Genomic DNA, 18,968 nt, shown 5'->3' on the forward strand with positions numbered 1-18,968 from the left:
CTTAGATGGCTGCATTGGCTTCTTTACTATACTATGTTAGTGACCATGTATACATCTACTGGCCTTTTACTAAAAATTCTCTGCCATCTCTCATGTGTTGTGGTTTCTTTCCTAGTCTTGTGTGTGTGTGTGTGTGTGTGTGTGTGTGTGTGTGTGTTGTATATTGATTCACTTGCCACTTGAATGGACTTTGGGAGACAACAGAGAAAAGCCAAACAATATACTTTCTTTAAATATTTACATATGACAGAGAATGCATTACAATCTATATTATACATATAGAGCACAATTGTTCATATCTCTGGTTGTATACAAAGTATATTCATACCAATTCGTGTCTTCATACATGTACTTTGGATAATGATGTCCATCTCATTCCACCATCATTTCTAACTCCATGCCCTCTCCCTTCTGGTCCCACCCCTCTGCCCTATGGAGAGTGGGTCTATTCCATCCTTGTTCCCTCTCCCTTCCCACTATGAATCAGACTCCTTATATCAGAGAACATTTGGCATTGGGGTTTTTAGCATTGGCTAACTTTGCTTAGCATTATCTTCTCCAACTCCATCCATGGTTTTATTCTCTTTTATTGGAGAAAAGATAGTCTCTTCAACATATGGTGCTGGGAAAACTGGAAATCCATATGCAACAAAGTGAAACTAAACCCCTTTCTCTCACCATGTACAAAACTCAACTAAAAGTGGATCAAGGATCTAGAGACCCTGCATCTAATAGAAGAAAAAGTAGGCTGTAATCTCCATCATGTGGGATTAGGCCCCAACTTCCTTAATAAGATTCCTAGAGCCCAAGAATTAAAATCAAGAATCAAAAGATGGGATGGATTCAAACTAAAAAGTTTATTCTCAGCAAAAGAAACAATCTGAGGTGAATAGAGAGCCTACATCTTGGGAGCAAATCTTTACCCCTCACACATCAGATAGTGCACTAATCTCTAGGGTATATAAAGAACTCATAAAGCTAAGCACTAAAAAAACAAATAGCCCAAACAATATATTTTTAATTTTGTAAAGTTATTTTATAATATAAATTATTATTATTATATTTTAGGTGCTTTGTATTAATGAGACTCTGCATTAGTTAAGATAGCAAAATGTTCTTGTTAGGAAATGATTATCTGCTCATGGAACAAATGGAACTCAAATCTGATGTTTCTTCCTCTGAAATAAATTGATTTAAACACTAATATGTCTACATTATGTCTACATACCTGATTGAATTCCCTGACCAACAAAGGAATATCACCAAAAAACCCCAAAAATCAAAAAATAAAAACCAGAATATTTGTTTGCTGTATGCTGTAGTGCTCAGTGGGATGAACAGCCTCCAGTCATATTGAACTCTGCTTATTGTATTGGTAGAATTATTGCCACTGTTATTGTTGAGTGTTAGACATCACTCATATCTAACAAGATATTGATTGGATAAGTTATCTCTCCTGTCTTTCAATAATTTCTTCAGTCTTATCCCATGCACTTTAGTTCTTTACATGAAACGGTTATCTTCAGTTTTTAGTAATTCAGGGGTCTTCAAGAAGAGGCTAAGATGGCTTCTTTCCTATACTATGTTAGTGACCATGTATACATCTACAGGCCAAGATCATACAATGTCCGACTTAACTGGGTCAAGTTCAGTGAGCATATTGATATGTAACATTAAATTTCTATAATTCAGGGTGAGATTAAAAAAAGTATACTATTGAAATAGCAGTAAGCTGGAGTACATGAATTCAGAGGCTGTTCAGTGGTTGTATTGTTGCCTATTTTACATTACAAAGGAGAATGGAAATATCTAGGTTAATGTAATGGGTAGATACTGACAGGATTACTTGTTATGTGGAATGTAAGTAAAAGAAGTTTAGGTTTCTTCTTTTTAAATTTTTTCCTCTTTCCACATTTTTAAAATTGGTGCGTTATAGTTGAACATAATGATGGGATCTGTTGTTTCTTATTCCCGCAGACACATCATTTAATAATATAAAGTGTCCAATATCACTTCCTGAACTGTCCCCTCTTCTCCTGACCTCCTCCGGCTGGTCCCTTTTCCTCTTCCTGGGTCTCCCTTCCGTTTCCATGAGATTCTCTCCCACACACCATTGTTTCCCTTTTTCCTTTTCAGCTGCCACATACAAGAGAAAATGTGTGACTGTTGAGAGTTCTTTTGAAATATCAAGTAGCAACGTCTAATGCAGAGCTGGAGCTCCTCAGAGATACCTGAGTCAAACACAGAGAAATGATCAGACTCGCTTAGCTGCACCGTACCCCATCACAAGTGCTCCTACAACACAGGCGTCCATTTCACTGCAGTTGGAGCCTGAGGGAACGCAATCCAGGCTGAGTGAACTCTGGAGGGAGGGTTATCAGGCTCCTTCTCAGGTCTCTCTGTCTCCCCAAGGGGAGGCTGTCCTCCCCACAGGGCCCAAAGCACAGGGCATCCACAGTAGCAAAATGGAGGAAGAAGGGAAGAAGTCGTAGCCCTTACGTTTTAAAGAGACTTTACCAACCTCAGGCACCATCTGTTTATGTCTTTGGCAAGAATTTAGTTGTATCCTACCAAGTTACAAAGAAGTCCTGGGAATGTAATCTTCTATTCTTTGTGGTGACAAGAAAGGCTGAAATCTGGCTTTCTGTATTTAGATAAAATTGAAGGGTGGAATATGCACCTGAGAGTTATAAACAAGTCACTGGCACATAGACTGTGTAGAAATGTAGACGTCCTTGAACCCTAACAGGTACATTGAAAATCTTGTTTTCAGATCAGATTTTTGTGGGTTGAGCAATGAATGCAGATGAGGACCTAAGAGACTCAGAGACAAATCCTTTAAGAAACCTGGGTGGAAGATGAGAAAGACATGACCATAAGGTGCATGCTTGGGGTTTGTGGCAGAGGAAAGTGAAACCACAGAGAGGAGAGGAAACACGGAAAATGTGAGAAGCTGATGACAAATTAGTATTTATTTAGTGATGCTCTGTATGGATTCCCTACCAAATGCTTTTATGGGAACTAATCCTTTGCTGTTATTACTATCTTCATTTCACAAGTAAAAAAAAAAATGTAGGCCTGCAAGATCTCACAACCTAAATTAAGACTAATACTAGTGCTGATAATTTAGCATGTGCTCCTATTTCAGCTCATAATCTCCGTCTTTCCCACCACCTCTTCTTTATTGGAAAAATCTTGACTTTTACTTCACCACCACCATCTCTACTTATGTTATTTATGTATGCATATATTTATTTTTAGTTAGGAAGTTAAGAACTCAGTGAAAGTGAAGAGATGAAGGGGTTGAAAAAATATATGAGGAGTAAGTTTTCAGTGGAGCAAACAAACAAACAAACAAAAACCTTTCTAGTGATCTCAAACTAATTTTATCTGTAAACAGAATCACATGCCCAAGGTATGTATTGTATTATATTCCCAAAGCAGAAGCTTGTCATGTTATTTTTTTTCCTTTTTTTTCTACTGTTTTTAAACATAATGAACATCCCTCCAGGTAACGCCTAACCAAGAAATGAAATTGAATAAAATTTACAGTGAATGTACCCAGCAGTTATCTGTATGTATAGGACCCTGTGTTATGCAGCACCAAATTTAAATAATATGCAAGTGTTCTGGGGGCGAAGCACATTGACTGTTTTGACTGTGCTGTTTGGAGAGATAAAATAGAGGACATGAGAGGCAGAAGTCAATTTGATTTTTCTGAATTCTGTCAGTGTAAATATATTCATAGGGACCAAAAAATACAAGGTAGCTCACGATGGTGAGGAAAGAGGAGATTGGAGAAGTGTGAGATCTTCACAACTCCACCTCAGCAAAAAATCTGAAGGAATTAATTCCATGGTGGAAAAAGAAGTTAAAAAAAACATAGAAGAAGGTGGGAAGGAGAGGGGAGCAGAGGGGAGATCCAAGAAAATCCATGGGACCCAGGACAGGGGAGTGGAAATGTGTCCAGCGTCCTTAGGTCTGTCCATGAGCCTCCTTGTTTCTGCCCTTTGGGATGCAGATCACTTCTTTCTCCTCTCTGTCCCTGCCAATGCTGTCAGGTCCCTGTGCCCTCTGCTCCTCCTTTCCCCTCCTGTGCTGGTCCCTCCCTCTCACTTTATGGGGAGTTGGCTTGCTCCACTGCCCTCAGGTTTTACTTCTTTTAGTTCACTTAAATTTTAAATGACTTGTGGGATTTTTGTAGCAACAGGAGGCTTTTGGTGCATCCAGGGTGCATCCAGGGGGCTGGAAAACACAGCCACAAGGGTATACAGGGTAGTGACATTTGTGTGGCAGCCATTCTTAGTGCCACAGCCATCCCTTCCTTCGGTGCTGGGAAGCTCTTGAGCATCCTTGAGCCATTGGATCTTGGCACCAGGCATGGAGAACTGAGGAAGAATTGGTCTACCTTAGTGAAGGTGATGCACCCGAAGGATCTGTCACATCCACATCCTGGCCCAGGACAATGTCTGCTGTCCCCAGGCGAGAGAGTTGCATTTGAGTGCTTGCATCTTGTCTTGGTTTGCATGCTCCAGTTTCCTGTCTCGGGATCAGCATGCAAGTTAACTGGTTGTCCAGCAAGGAACACTAGGTGGACAGATTGTCCTGGAATGGCAGGTCCCAGGGGCATCAGCACCACCCCTCATACCATGCTGGGCCCCCAGGCTACAATAACTTTGTGAGTCCTCTGCAGACACTCTGGGGCTAGTGACAAGAAAGAGTGTGGGAGACTGAGTGAAAGACAAGGTGTGGATTGTTCAGATCTCTACGGTTCTCCCCTGTTGATTTCACTGGACCATGAAGGGGTTGATGTGGGGAAAGATGACTCAGGTCTGTTAGGAACACACCTGCATGACCTCCACACTATTGGGATGATTAAGGCAGTTGTCAGCAGCATTGGGAGCTGACTGCTGCCAGTGACCGACAGGTAGACAGACAGACACACACACACAGAAAGAGACAGAGGTACTGATATTGATGGCTGGAGTTAGGATATTGCTTAAAGGGGAGACTAAGAAACCTGGATCTGTTGCGGGGTTTCACAACAATAAAACAGGACTACTACTACATAGTATAATAAAAGTTATATGAATGTGTTTTCTCTCAAACTCAAGCCCGAGAGTGGCAGCAATTGCCAAGTACAGAGGTGACACGGTGGAAATGGGTTGGGGCTTTCCTATGAGATAGGCTGCACCTTCATAGAGCTTGTCTCCTGAGGGTGCTGAGAAGCAAGTGGCAACTGGGAGGAAGTTGAGGATGAATCAGCTGCTTCAGTAGAATCTTGGCAGCTAAGGCTCATTCTTCCAAAGTGGCTGCTGAGGTCATCTGCCTGCGGGATCTTCTGAATTCAAGGGTGGCTGTTGCAGAGGTGTGGTGGGAGAGCAGCAGCGAGCTGTTGCTGCCATGGCTTCTGCCAGACCGGGGCGACATAATCTGGCTTCATACTTTGGGAGGATTCGGTGTGGTACCCGGTGTACAGAGCCTCCCTCTCCTGCCACCTATTGTTTCCAATACTGTCCCTGGTTGAGGTTAGAGAATCTGAGGTAGTTGCTCACTTCAGTGACAGGAGGTCATAAGCTTCAAGATTGTGACTTTGGTGACTTGTAATCACTGTGATGCTCTGGTTTCTGCTTGAGGTATGGCAGAGGCCCGTGAGGTTCCCACTAATGTCACCTGAATATCTGTTTTGGCTAACCTGTGTATCATCTCAGTCTGTGCGGACTCTGACTCTGTCGTGAGTTAGTCTCTGTTGAAGTGCTGTTTTCTTCTCCTCCTGAGATCCTCTTCAGGGTCCCTTGTGTTGTGAGTTTTTTTATGATGACACCTTTTCCAGTCTGGTCAACATTGTCATCCATCTTCAAACAGGAAGCTGGCCAGGGCAATAGCATCTTCTGATATCAGGCCCTCTGAGTGGCTATTGATATTAATAAACTCCTGCCCCTTGAGTTCTTTTTCACTGTACAATATCCCTCCCACCCTACTTATCTGTGATTCCTCTTTCCATGGTTTTAGTCATGAATGATCAGCCACAGTTTAAAAAATATTAAATGGAAACTACAGAGATAAATAATTCATAAATTTAAATTACGCATAATTCTCATCACGCCATTCTGCTCAGGACATGAGTCATCCCTTTGCCCAAAGTATCCATGCTATATGTGCTACCCACCCTGTTCTTAGTAGCTGACTGGTTGTCAGGTTAACTATTATAGTGCTACAGTGCTCATGTTCAGGTAACCCTTACCTAGTAGCCTAATACAACATCACAATGTCCCTATCAATCACCTTATTTGATCTCGTCACCTAGTCATCTCACATCATTACAAAAAGGGAAGAGTGAGTTAGAATAAAATAGTTTGAGAGAAAACATTTTCATATAACTTTTATTATACTATGTTGTAATAGTAGTCCTATTTTATTGTTGTGAATCTGTTACTGTGCTTACTTTATAATTGAAGATTTGCCATAGGCATATCTGTATATGAAAATATGCATATAGGGTTTGGTACTGTCCATGGTTTCAGGCACCATTTGTGGTCTTAAAATGGATCCCTCAGAGACAAGTGGAAGTTGCTGTGTTTATGATCAACTCCTGCAGGTCTTTTCCAATGGGGTCCACACATTGTTGGCTGACATCTCTGTACAGCATCTTACTTGGGACCTTTTCTTTGTTTTTGACCTTGTCTTCTTTTCAGAGGCATCTTCTGTGGACATTTCTCATTGTCAGAGGGAAAGCTGATTTGTAAATGAATTATATCACAATTTTGTTAGTGGCCCACCAGCAGATGGGGTGGGCTCCTCACACTGCTCCAGACTGTGGACCAACATCAGCTTGGAACTGGACTCTGCTCTTTTCCAGGCATGACTAGGATCCCATGTCCACCAGTGTTTCCTGATGAGAAGCTGGTATTTGGACTCTGTCAACTTCGTTCTTATCTCAAGTCTTAGCAATAACCTTATTTTTGTTCACAGATTCTTCCACCATTTCTTATTATGATTCTTTCATTAATTTCTAGATTCTCATGACTGACCTTACTGTTAGTCACCTTCTTTAATAGAATAATCCTGTGGACTCCTGTTATAAGCTGTCACAGACAGCCTCTCATCTTTGCTTTCTGCTAGGGCCCTGAGACCTGCAACTGTGTTTCTTAGGGTGGTCTGTTTTCAGGTTGGGTGTCCCCCAGTGCCCACAGTAGGTGAGCTGGAGAGGAGCAGGGGAAAGCATTTGGAATAAGCAGGAAACCCCATCAGAGAAGTAAGAAAGGCTGATCATCACATCATGTATTAATTAGTAGGATTGATACTTCCAGTGCTCATTGAACTATAAAAGTTAGCTCAGGAAAGGTTTTACATTGCTTAGGTTTCATATTTCATTCTTATTAATTTTACTGCCTCATCATTTGTAACTTAATTTATAATTGTACTACTATCATACTGTTTTCATTATATTTCATTTTGTTGATATGAAAAGGTGCCAGCAACTTCCTTGTACTTGGTGAACACATTGGGAGGTGATTTTCTTTGTTGGATCAATGCTATCTCAGTGTAGGCTCAATGGAGTGAACAGAATTAAAAAAAATGGCTATATATATTTTTTTCTTGGAGAATGATCAATAGTTTGTTTTCCAAAAGATCTTCATTTAAGTGGAATTTTTATGGTATGAGTTTGGTTTAACACTTTATTTTTTTTCAATACATTGAGATCATGTCTTTTTCTCTGTTATTAATTTCTCAATGACCATCAGTGCCAGAGTGACATATAGTCATAATATGTGTTTAAATACAATAGAGGCTAGAATAATAAATATTTGTATGGTACAGGACAGAATTCTCTTCCATTCTTGTGTCATTAAGTAAAGATCTCAGAGGGAGACACAGATGTGGTGTGTCGTAATAGCAGTTATGTTTATTAAGCAAGAGGTGAAAGGACACTCCCAAACTTGGGCGCCGGTCATCTGGAGCAGGAGCAACCTCATCCATTTGGGTTCAGTCTGTCTTTGTGTCCCAGTCTTGTCTGAGATTTGTTCTTCCCTTTTGCCTAAGTCACATAATCGTGAAACATAACTGATAGGTGGTGTTACATAACTGCAGGTAAAGGACACATGCACTGTCCAGCATTTCTTGCAAATGCTCACAAGAGAGTTCAAAACTGCAATGTGAATGGTATTACAATGGCATTGCCAAAGGTTACCTTCAGACATACTGCTTATGTCTCCTGCTCCCCTACACCTCACTTCTGGGGACCAGTGGGGACCAGTTAGACTGAGCAGGTGTGGCATTTCCAGATAGAACCTACAGTTTTGAACCCTGCTGAGCACAGGCTTCCAGTCAAAAGGCAGGGATCCTGCCTTTTGGTCTGCCCCTAATTTTCCTCTCCCAGGGTCTTGTTCACGTATATACTACCTACCTAACAACTAGAGAAGAATCTTTACTTTGTGCAGTTAAGTCACTGCTGAGATATGTTGCTTAGTGCTCCTGAAAATTAGGCTAAGGCAAGTTAATGTAACTCAGTATTTGGCAGGATCAGCTATAACTATCTAATATGTTTATATCCCTATATTGTGTTCTTACCTAAAGAAGAGTCCATTCTCTTGGTTCATTGAGGGGAGAGTGGATAAATGTGTGTAATTTTGTGGGTCCTAAATATGTTCAGGTGTACTGAAGTCTTTTAATGCTGCTATTTGCCTTTTATGGCAACATTTTGAGGTTGATAGTGTTATTTTCATTTTATTCATGAAAAAAAGTGAGGTTAAAATATTATGATTTGTTACAAGCTTGTAAAAATTTGAATCCAAATTGTAACCAAGTCCAACTCCCTTATGCAAAATAAAAAAATAAAAAAAATACTTGTATGATATTATCTGCTGGAGTGTTTACATTTATTTCCTAGGCTCCTTCCACAAACCAACCATAAGCTTGGGCCTTAAAAAGCAAACTTATTCTCTCAGATTTTTGAAAGCAAGAAGTGCAATATCAAGCTAGTGTTTCCTTCCAAAGTTTCCAGGGAGGAATCCTGCCTTGCCTCTTCCATCCTGTGATGGAGGGAGGTTTTTCTGGGCTTGTGGCAATGTAACTCTACGCCAATCTGCACATGGACTCTTCCTTGTCTCTTTGTGGAACTTATAACTTGAAAGTCTTATAAGGAATTTGTCACTTAGGATCTACTGCAGTCCGAGATGATCTCATATGGAGATGTTCATCTTCATTAGACTTTATGGTAATCACGTCCTTGTTTTTCTTTAAAATTTTACTGTTTGTATAGTAAAGTAATACAGTTTTATGTATTTTCGAATTTTAAATGAATGAAAGAAATTTACATGTTTAAATTTGTGTTGTGATTCTTTTGATTGACATTATCAGAGTCCTAGATGTCATTGAGGCTGTACTGAATACATTTTCCTCAGATTACCTATACATTTTGCTATTATTGCATGTGTGTGTTACATTCTATTCTTGGCTATCACAAACACTTTCTGTGAACCTTTTTGTGTATTTTGGTACCCAGCATAGTTTTTTGTGAGATAGACGCTCACTTGATGATGGTTTTCAAATCAGTTGTACCAGCATACCTCACGGCATCTCAAGAGTGACAGCCTGGAACTCATATTGTTCAAGAATATGGTATTGGCTGAGATTTCAGTTAGCCTTGAGTTGCATAGGTATTTTAATTTAAACCTCTTGAATTATTGATCAGATTGAATGTCTTCTCATAGATTTATTAGATTTATACTTTTATAAACTGCCAGTTAAACAATTTTAAGATTTGGTTGTTTTTCTTTTGTTGTTGTTGTTATTCACCTTTCCTACAGTATAATTCTGGTTAGGAGTGTATTTTTGAGTATACATATGTTAAACATTTTTTTTCTCATGTGGTGGTTGTCTTATTTTTTTTATTTATTTTGGTTTTGGGGATTGAATCCAGTGACACTTAACCACTGAGCCACACATCCCCAGTCATTTTTATTTTTATCTTGAGACAGGGTTTCGCTAAATTGCTGAGGCTGGCTTTGAACACTTTGCTCTTTTTATTGTGTATTTTGATAAGCACAGATTCTTTTTTTTTTTTTACATAGTCAAAGTGACCCACTTTTTATTTTACGGTTGGTGATTTTGGTGCTTTGAAAAGAGCTTTCTCTTATGATTTAGATATGTGATGTTCCCCCAAAGCTCACGTGTGAGACAATGCAAGAGAGTTTAGAGGAGAAATGGTTGGGTTAGGAGAACCTTGACCTAATCAGTGCTTTAATCCCCTGCTAGGGTTTGACTGTAATCAGGTAGGGTGTGGCTGGAGAAGGTGGGCATTGGGGATTTGCCTTTGGGATTTATATTTCCTCATAAGGAGAGCAGTCTCTCTCTCTCTGCTTCCAGATAATGTTCTGAGCCACTTCCTGCAACCACATCCTTCCACCATGATGTCCTGCCTCACCTTGAGCTCCAAGGAATGAAACCAACCTTCTATAGATTGAGACCTCTGAAACTGTGAGCCCCACAATAAACTTTTTCTCCTGTAAATTTATTCTTGTCAGATCATTTTGTCACAGCAGTGAAAAAGCTGACTAAGGCACTTTCTTAACAATGCTTTTTATGTAATTCTTCTTCTTCTTCTTCTATGTATCAATCATGAGATTACTATTTCTCCCTCTCCCTCTTTAGAGATACTGTGATATACAGCTCATAAGCAAGTCTTGGTTTGGGGGAACAATTCTGTCACCATAAATTGTGTTGTACAAATCTTGTACATGAGTTTTTTTAGGTGAACTTAGAGGATAGTCTTAATTTGCTCAATTGCATGTTCTTGGAAGGTGAGTTACGGTGGGCCATAGCTATTCAATAACTATTGATAGAAAAGGATTTGCTTTGAAATTAGCTTGCTGTGCTAGTGCTTTAGGAAAAATGACTTCCTTAATAGATCCCTTGTTGATCAAGACAATTCACATTAGCCAGGTATCTGACTATATGGAAAATTTTATCAATTTTTAAAATGATATTTCAATGAATTATTTAATGAAACCTGTAAATACATATAACTATGATAAATTTATTGTTGAAGTTTGTGAGACACAAGAAATACACCCAGGGCAAGGTAGGAATTTCAGGGCCAGAATATGAATGCAAGTCTTATTTTCTTTCTTTGGAAATCTTTCTCTAAATGCAATTTCAAATTGTAGGGTGAAATACTTTTTTAAAAAATGATATCATCAGCTTAAAAATAAATGAAAGAATCCTGCTCTAATTTAAACGACACCTAGTTTTCTCCCTATGAGCATTCTTGCCTTCACAAAATTCAAGAAGAATTATTTACTTTTATAATTCTTTTACAAGTCGTTGTTTTACATGTTAGTTAAATGTAATGTGCTTTCTTTCACTTTGGGGAATTCTGAAGTGAGGCGTGGAGTGTCTTGAGAAGACAACTTGCTTGGCAAGAGGACTGTTATAGTTTAAATGTGCTCCAAAGCTCATGCATTGAAGGCTTGGTGCCTGGTCTGGGGCACGGCTAGAAGGTGATGGGAACCTTGGGAGGCGGGGGGGGGGGTAGTGAAAGAAGGTTAGGCGTTGGGGTGTAATTGTGAAGAAGACATTGGGAGCCTGGTCCCTTCCTCTCAATCTGTGCCTCCTAGCCACCATGAAGAACATCTTTGGTATACTGCACCCTCTGTGCCATGAAGTTCACCTCACCAAAGGCCCAAAGCAAAGGACCAAGGGACCATGAATTGACACTTCTGAAACCATTAACCAAATAAATCTTTCCTCTTTTAAAGGTGATTGTCTCAGATATTTTGTCACAGCAATGGAAAGATGACTAACACATGGACTTTTGTTCATGTTAAATTTTAGCATATATGTTATATGAGAGAATTTAGGGAAGTATAAACAAGGAAAAGAAAAAAAAAAGATTCATTTAAGTAAGTTTATTTACCATTATTCTGCAGTACTATTTTACTCTGGTAGCTTTTTTGAAAGTTCATCCCTACGAAGACATTTATTTCCAGTTAAGTTCATATAATTTTAGAATATGCAAAACATATTGCTTTCAGATACTGACAATCAGGTTGATATGTTTTTAAGGAGCAGGTACAACCTTCTGAGCAGTTATTTTTTAAAATCAGACTCAGTGTTCAAAAGCTTCTACTAGTTGCAAAGTAATAATAGAGGATACATAGTAATAACTGATTTTCTTGGATGGGCTAGGGATTTACCAAAAAAAAAATAGGACTATTAATCTTTTGACTCTGGTTATAAATAAAGATGGAAATATCTTAATGAACAAATAAGGTTTTTGAGAAAAATTAAAGGAATGTAATGTCTGGATTAATATAGTAACTTTGTATAAGTATACACACAGTTTGAGATTTTCTAATCCACATTTGTATTCTAGAACAGGGATATGGACAATTTATTGTTAATTTGTAGAAGTCAGTATATCTATATAGTAATACATTTTAGTGAAAATTTGAGATATTCAAAATAAACCTCAATTTGTAAGACTAGCAGTAGTCTGTAAGTGGTTAGTCATTTCCTGCACATGCATTTACCTGTGGCTATTTTTTAGTATTATTTTTCAATTTGAAAACTTTCAATACTTCCTAGATTTGAAATCTTGGCACACATACACATACTTCTTTAAAATAATTTTCTTTTTTTTTTTTAATAACAAAAGTCACTGCTTTGTCAGAAGGAGAAAAATAGAGGCTGATATCTGTCAATCTGTCCAGTGAATTATGTAGTGTCTTGCTTTCAGGACATAACAAATGTTGCCCAAGTGCATGTTCCAGTAATTGAAATAGATAGAAAACTGAGCATGCTTTTCAATTTACTTTGAGAATCTTTGGCTTCTTTTTATGCTGTTGTAGTCATTAGCAGAAGTTCATAGAAAGTGGAGTTTATCAAAATACAGACAGTTTTATTTAGAGCATGTGCCTTGCAGGAATTTCTTTTCATCCACTTACTCTGGGATATAGAGCAGCACCTTTGGCTTTAATATGCTTATTACAGAGCCTGAACACCGTGCATGTTTCCTCCTGCTTTAAGATACAGATGGCAAAAATCCCTAGTCTGCCAAGGAATTTTATTTGCTTCTAAATTCTAACTGTCCCATTATATGACTTTGCTATATTAAGATTTTAATAGTGCAAATAAGGGTCAAGGCTTCTTTGTTGATGAAATATTAAATCACGCTTTGGCTCTTTTCTTGTGACAGTTATTTTCTATTTCATCTTTAAAAGAGGAAGTTCATGAGCTTTTCATCCAGTGGAGTAGTTAGATTTTATTCATGTTCACACTCATTGAAACCTGCCAACCATATAAAAAGTGTTGCCAATATGGGAGAAGTGTTCCTTGTCTCGTGATAGAAAGGGTTTCACTGTGTAAAACCAAACTTAAAATAAAAATACGTATCCCCCATTGAAACAGACCACACCACTTGTTTGTCCCAGGTGGCTTTCTATGCAGTATGGAGCAGAGTGGATATGATGATAATGTTTCCAGTTGTTTTGCAAATTCTGTGTGTTTATGCATACATGTAATCATATACGCATGCACATATCTGATGTTAAATCTTATAAACAATCCCAAATCAATGTCAACTTTGAATTGGTTACAAATATTCCTTTAATTTGGTTTTTGAATGATTTAGAATGCAAAGAAATATTTTCTTTAGGCCTCAGGATTTACAAAGTATTCAATCGTAAGCTAAATTTTTAGTCAGTGAATTTCTCTTGACCCTGGTATAGATTTTGCTGTGCTACCTGGCTTCTCTTGCTAGGGGCATTGTTATCTATAGCAGCAAACACAGGGCCATGGTATAACTAAAAGTATGTATATATCCAAGCTCCATTAACTTTGGTTCTGTGGTATTTTCTATCCATGTCCTTTCTTTCCCTTCAGACTGTCACTGACTTAATTTAGGTCCTTTGTTTCTTACATTCAGATTTTTTTGAAGTTTCTATCTGGCCACTTTGCTTTGCAGTTTCTCTCTAGTTCACTCTAAGCATTGCTTTCAGCATCACTGAGTGAATATATAGTCCAGATCACATTATTTTTCCTACATGAAATATCCAACCACTTTCCATTGCTTTTGGATTCATTTTAAAACTTACTCAGAAAATACTCAATACAACAGCCACTAGCCATGTACATCCATTTAAATTGAATGTGTACTTAACTAAAAGTAAATAAAACAAATTGCATTCCTCTATCACAGTAGCCTAATTTCAAGTACTCCAAAGCCACATGTCCCTAATGACTACTGATTTGGACACAAAATCTCCAGAACATTTCCACCATCATGGAAGGTCTCACTGGACAGCGTTGCCTTGGGATGTCACACTCGTCCTTCAGCTTACTCTTTCAGCCTCATCTTCTTCAAAGCACCAACATGTCTCTGTGATCCAGTCGTATGGGTCTGCTTCCTGTTGAAAGCATCCATTTATTCAGTCAACAGACTTCACTGGGAAAACCATCAAGAGTTCAAGACGAAACTGCTGTTACAGAGCTTGTATTAGTGGGGGATTGTAAACACCCAAAATATTCAAGATGTAAAATACCCAATGTCAAGGAGTGCTAGCAAGAAAAACGAAATATAGTGACATGCCGCATGATTGTTTAGATGGGGCATTGAGAAAGGGCCTTTTTGATAGGGGCATTTCAGCAGATCCCTGAATAAAAGGAGGAAATGAGCCATTCAACTCTTTGAGGGAAGCAAAAGCCTTTCATTCTACTGCCTTCAAGCCTTTGCCCTCTTGGGTTTGTGGGAGTATTATTAATAAAGGTCATAGCTTTGTTAAGCATTGCCTCTTATCTCGCTCTAAAGATTTTTGGTCTCAGGCCAGAATGTAATCAGAGTCATGGACTGTTAGAGCTAGGGACAACCATGGAGAACTTCTAATCCATTTTCTGATTTTAAAGAGGGGGCACCTAAGATATAGATAACTTAATCGATTTGTTTTAAATGACAATGGTTAAATGACAATGAGAGTCAGGTCTCCTGGTTCCTACTATTTTCCATGTAGGACAGAGTTTTCTAGGTAATGAGATATAGTTGAAGAGGATCACTTGTCCCTTTTAAAGAGATTTTTTAAAATCAATATTTCTTTATTTTGGCTTTCTTTGATATTAAAATTTCAAGTGAACTTTTTCTTTGCATTATAATCTCAACCTAATCATTCAGGAAAAAAGTTTTCAATATTTTGCTCATATGATATCTTTTAAATATTACCTTCTCAATACTGGAAAACATTTCAGCACTAGAAGCATGATATACATATGCCTATGGGCAGCTACAAAAGTTTCCCCATATGAAGTCCCAGATAGCATAAAATGATGGGTTTTAATTGAATTATGCCTTTGTTCCTAAAGTAAAATTCTGAGGAATTGCTTAAAAACTCAAAAGTAGGTAACCTAATCATGTGATTTTAAAATAACATATTTAATTCTTAGACTCATCTAGGTAAGGGCTATTACACTATTCTTGAGGGGTTCCAGCTCATGCCACAGTACTCTAGGTTCATTCATAACTCAGTATAATTTTATTGCAGTTACTATTTTATCAATGTATAGTAAGCTCTTAAGGTATGTCATTTTTAATAATTTTGAAAACAAAATTTAAACATGTAAAATGCAGCCACTGACCATCCATAGAGAATATTATATTATGTTGTATAATTTTAGAAGAAATTAGTTTCTTGCTATATCAGTAAAGTTTTCTTTTGTAAGTATCCTATCTATATAATAGCAATTCACCTTTAACATCTTCATGATTAAAAGTTTTAAATGAAGGTAATGCTGTATTTCTTTTAAAAATATATAAAACAATTTACCAAAGCAATTAAAAGGCCTTCTATATTTCTCAAATCTGCTTTTTATGGTTCCTTTTTGAAAGTGAACTCGCCTGATTAAGTTTTGTCTTTATGCCTTAATTGTAATATATCCTTTAGCTAATTGAGTATCTGTGAACTGTTTATTACAGTTGAAGATGCAGCATAATAAATTACTCAGTGTTTTAGGGGGAAATGTAGATAAGCAAATGATCATACACTGTCAGTCTTTACTAAAAGAAACATATGGTATTCCCAACCACAGAATATATTCAACAATAATTTTGTCCTCAAGTAAAACGTGCTTGAAGTGTCTTAAATTTTGGATCATGTATCCTTTCTGCCATTCTCAGGCTAATGACACTGTTCCTATCAAGGCTGAGTACTCTCTTAAACTCCAAAAGAAAGTATGGTTAAAAGGTATATTGAAATATACACAGTTGGAAATGAAAATGTTTATTTTTTTTTCAGGCATAGATGACCAACAGAATGCCAAATGAAGGGTCAGTTTGGGAATGAGCTTTCATTTCACCAATTTTATGAACAAGCCCTAGATTATATGAGGAAAGGAAAAATCAAAAGTGTATGGTGATAGGCTTTTAAGGGAAGTATTTTCATTTCTTGTTTAAAAGAAGGAAAAAAGGGTGAATATCTTTTTTTTTGAGCCATAATTTATGGCTTTTTAAATTTTGTTTTTCAAATGCTTCATACCTATGTGAAGTGAAGGGGAAAGAAACTGAAAAATGCTTTTAAAAGGAACATAAACTAGAGAGTCCATGGGAAAAACAGAAAAACGAAAGGGTGCAAATAGAAGATCCAATGATATTGAGTAACGGACAGACAATGGTGCCAAATGGCCTCTGTGCCTATTTGTGTTTGGGATCAAAAGCATTTATTCCTTGTGATTGGTGGAGCCTTCTGGTTACTAATCCCCTTGAACAATATTGAAAAATCAAATTAAGTCAAATTCCATGTTGCTGAAAGCCATCTTCAATGTCTATTTTCTTTAAGTATCAAAGAAATTATATGGGCTAAGTAATTCTCAGAGCATTGCATAAACTTTAGCTATTTCCTCAAGAATCGTAAGAAACTCAGAGTATATACTCTTTTTCACTTTCACGAATCTTTTTATTATAAAATTTGACAGAAGAGAGTGGAGAGAAGCCCCCAGAGACTTTTTATTTTCTTCACTGACAAAAAAAGCACATCACTTTTAGCAACTTTTTTTCTTTTTCTTTCTATATTTATTTTGTATGAGATCTGACTGAAACCACACAAGGAAAGAAACCTACGTTTGGTTTCTGTATTTTTTCTCCCCAGCCAAAAGAAAGGTTTGAAGTGACATTGCAGGTTATTTCCAGGGTAATTTTTCTTTTATTTTTAAAGAGCAAATTCTCTGAGTCTCAAAGTCAGCAACAAGCAAATCCATACATGACGAGATATAAAGCTCCCAGTGGTGACATTGCGTGAAAATTATGAGGATAAGAAATGGTGAGATTTGGAATAAGACTCCAAACCTAATCTGGAGGACTTGCCTCTGGGTGCTGGCAGTCTGAGACACAAGTGAAGTCACAGGTGTGCGTATCTTGAGCACCATACACTCTGCCATGCTTCTGTGTCTGACAGTATACTTGTAACTCTGAAGCACAGCCTTTTTTTTTTTTTTTTTTTGGTACCAGGGATTGAACCCAGGGGCCCTCAACCACTGAGCTACTTTTTAAAGTATTTTATTAGAGATAGGGTCTCCTTAGGTTGTTTAGGGCCTCACCAAGTTGCTGAGAATGTGAGAATGGCTTTGAACTAATGATCCTCCTGCTTTAGCCTCCCTAGCTGTTGGGATTACAGGTTGTGCCATGGCGCCCCACTCTACACAGCCTCTCTTTATATATGTCATCTCATGTTTTCATTGAACACGTCTTACCCAAGGTCATGGCTTCATTGTAATGACTAAACCTTTTAACAGTGACTGTCTGCAGATTTTATTTTCCAAGAAGATTGGGTTCAATTGGAGATGCAGAAGGAAAAGATTGCAATTAAGTTATTAGTGTCCTAATGAGTGCGCAAGATAGTTTAAGCCATGCTGAAATTAAGATGCTTGATAAACAGAAGAAAGAGTTCCAGGTAGCCATGTCCTTTGCATATTCTTCAAGAAATGAAATGGTTTTTAATTTTGAATATTAGATCATCCAGAACCTCAGATTCCCTTGAGGTGATGTATGGATATGATTCTTTAGTTAGGTATTGTTTTATTTCCAGTGTTTTTTTGACATTTCTTTGAAAAGTCAGAATCATTCTATGACAGCATTGACAAAACTATCAAATTTACATCATCTGTCGGAATCTTTAACAAGTTATGAGATGATAATGACTGTATCTGTAAAGTATCTAGTCATGTTACTTCATTTCAAATACCAATTACCATTTTGATTTGATGGAGGATAATGAAAGTTGGAAGTTTCATGGGAATCTTTATGTGAATAGAAGAAATGCAGCATGCATTCATGTATGTCTGAGTATTTGTCTCAGAAACAATACATGTTTTTATTATAAGCAAGCGACAAAGAGATGATACAACTCTAAGTAAGTGATCCTAGTCACCCCCCCCCACCCTGTGATAATCTTGGGTGCATTTAGTTATGTCAAAGGCTCTGACACCCAGATGCTGCTTGATGAATGCTAGAGGGTTCCTTGTCTTTACCTAGGTTTTGGTTTTGAAATTTCCCCAAGAAATGGAAAGAATTTTTTTGCCTTTAGATTTTTGAAATCTATGTATGCGATCCTAAATAATATAGTTATTTTTGCCTCTTTGAACTGTACAGACTGGAATTTTATGGTATGAATTATTTTGTGTGTCATTAATTCCCACAGAATAGTGTGTATATAAAATCCTCCCACCTTGTTGCACTGCCTCCAGCTTTTCCCTTTTTAGGCTGCCCAGAATTCCATTACGGGCACATATCACAATTTGTTAATCCATTTTGCTCTGGGAACTTGAGTTGTTTGATGACAGCTGTGACAGTACTGTTATGTTCATCCCTAAGTAGGTCTATTACACATTTGCCAGTGTTTCTCAACTGTATGCATGCAGAAATGGGTTCCATGGGTCAAATATAAGCATTCAAAAAATTTAAATAAGTATGCATATTCATTGCAGTT

This window comes from Urocitellus parryii, unplaced genomic scaffold, assembly GCF_045843805.1.
Source record: "Urocitellus parryii isolate mUroPar1 unplaced genomic scaffold, mUroPar1.hap1 Scaffold_71, whole genome shotgun sequence".
NCBI lineage: Eukaryota > Metazoa > Chordata > Mammalia > Rodentia > Sciuridae > Urocitellus > Urocitellus parryii.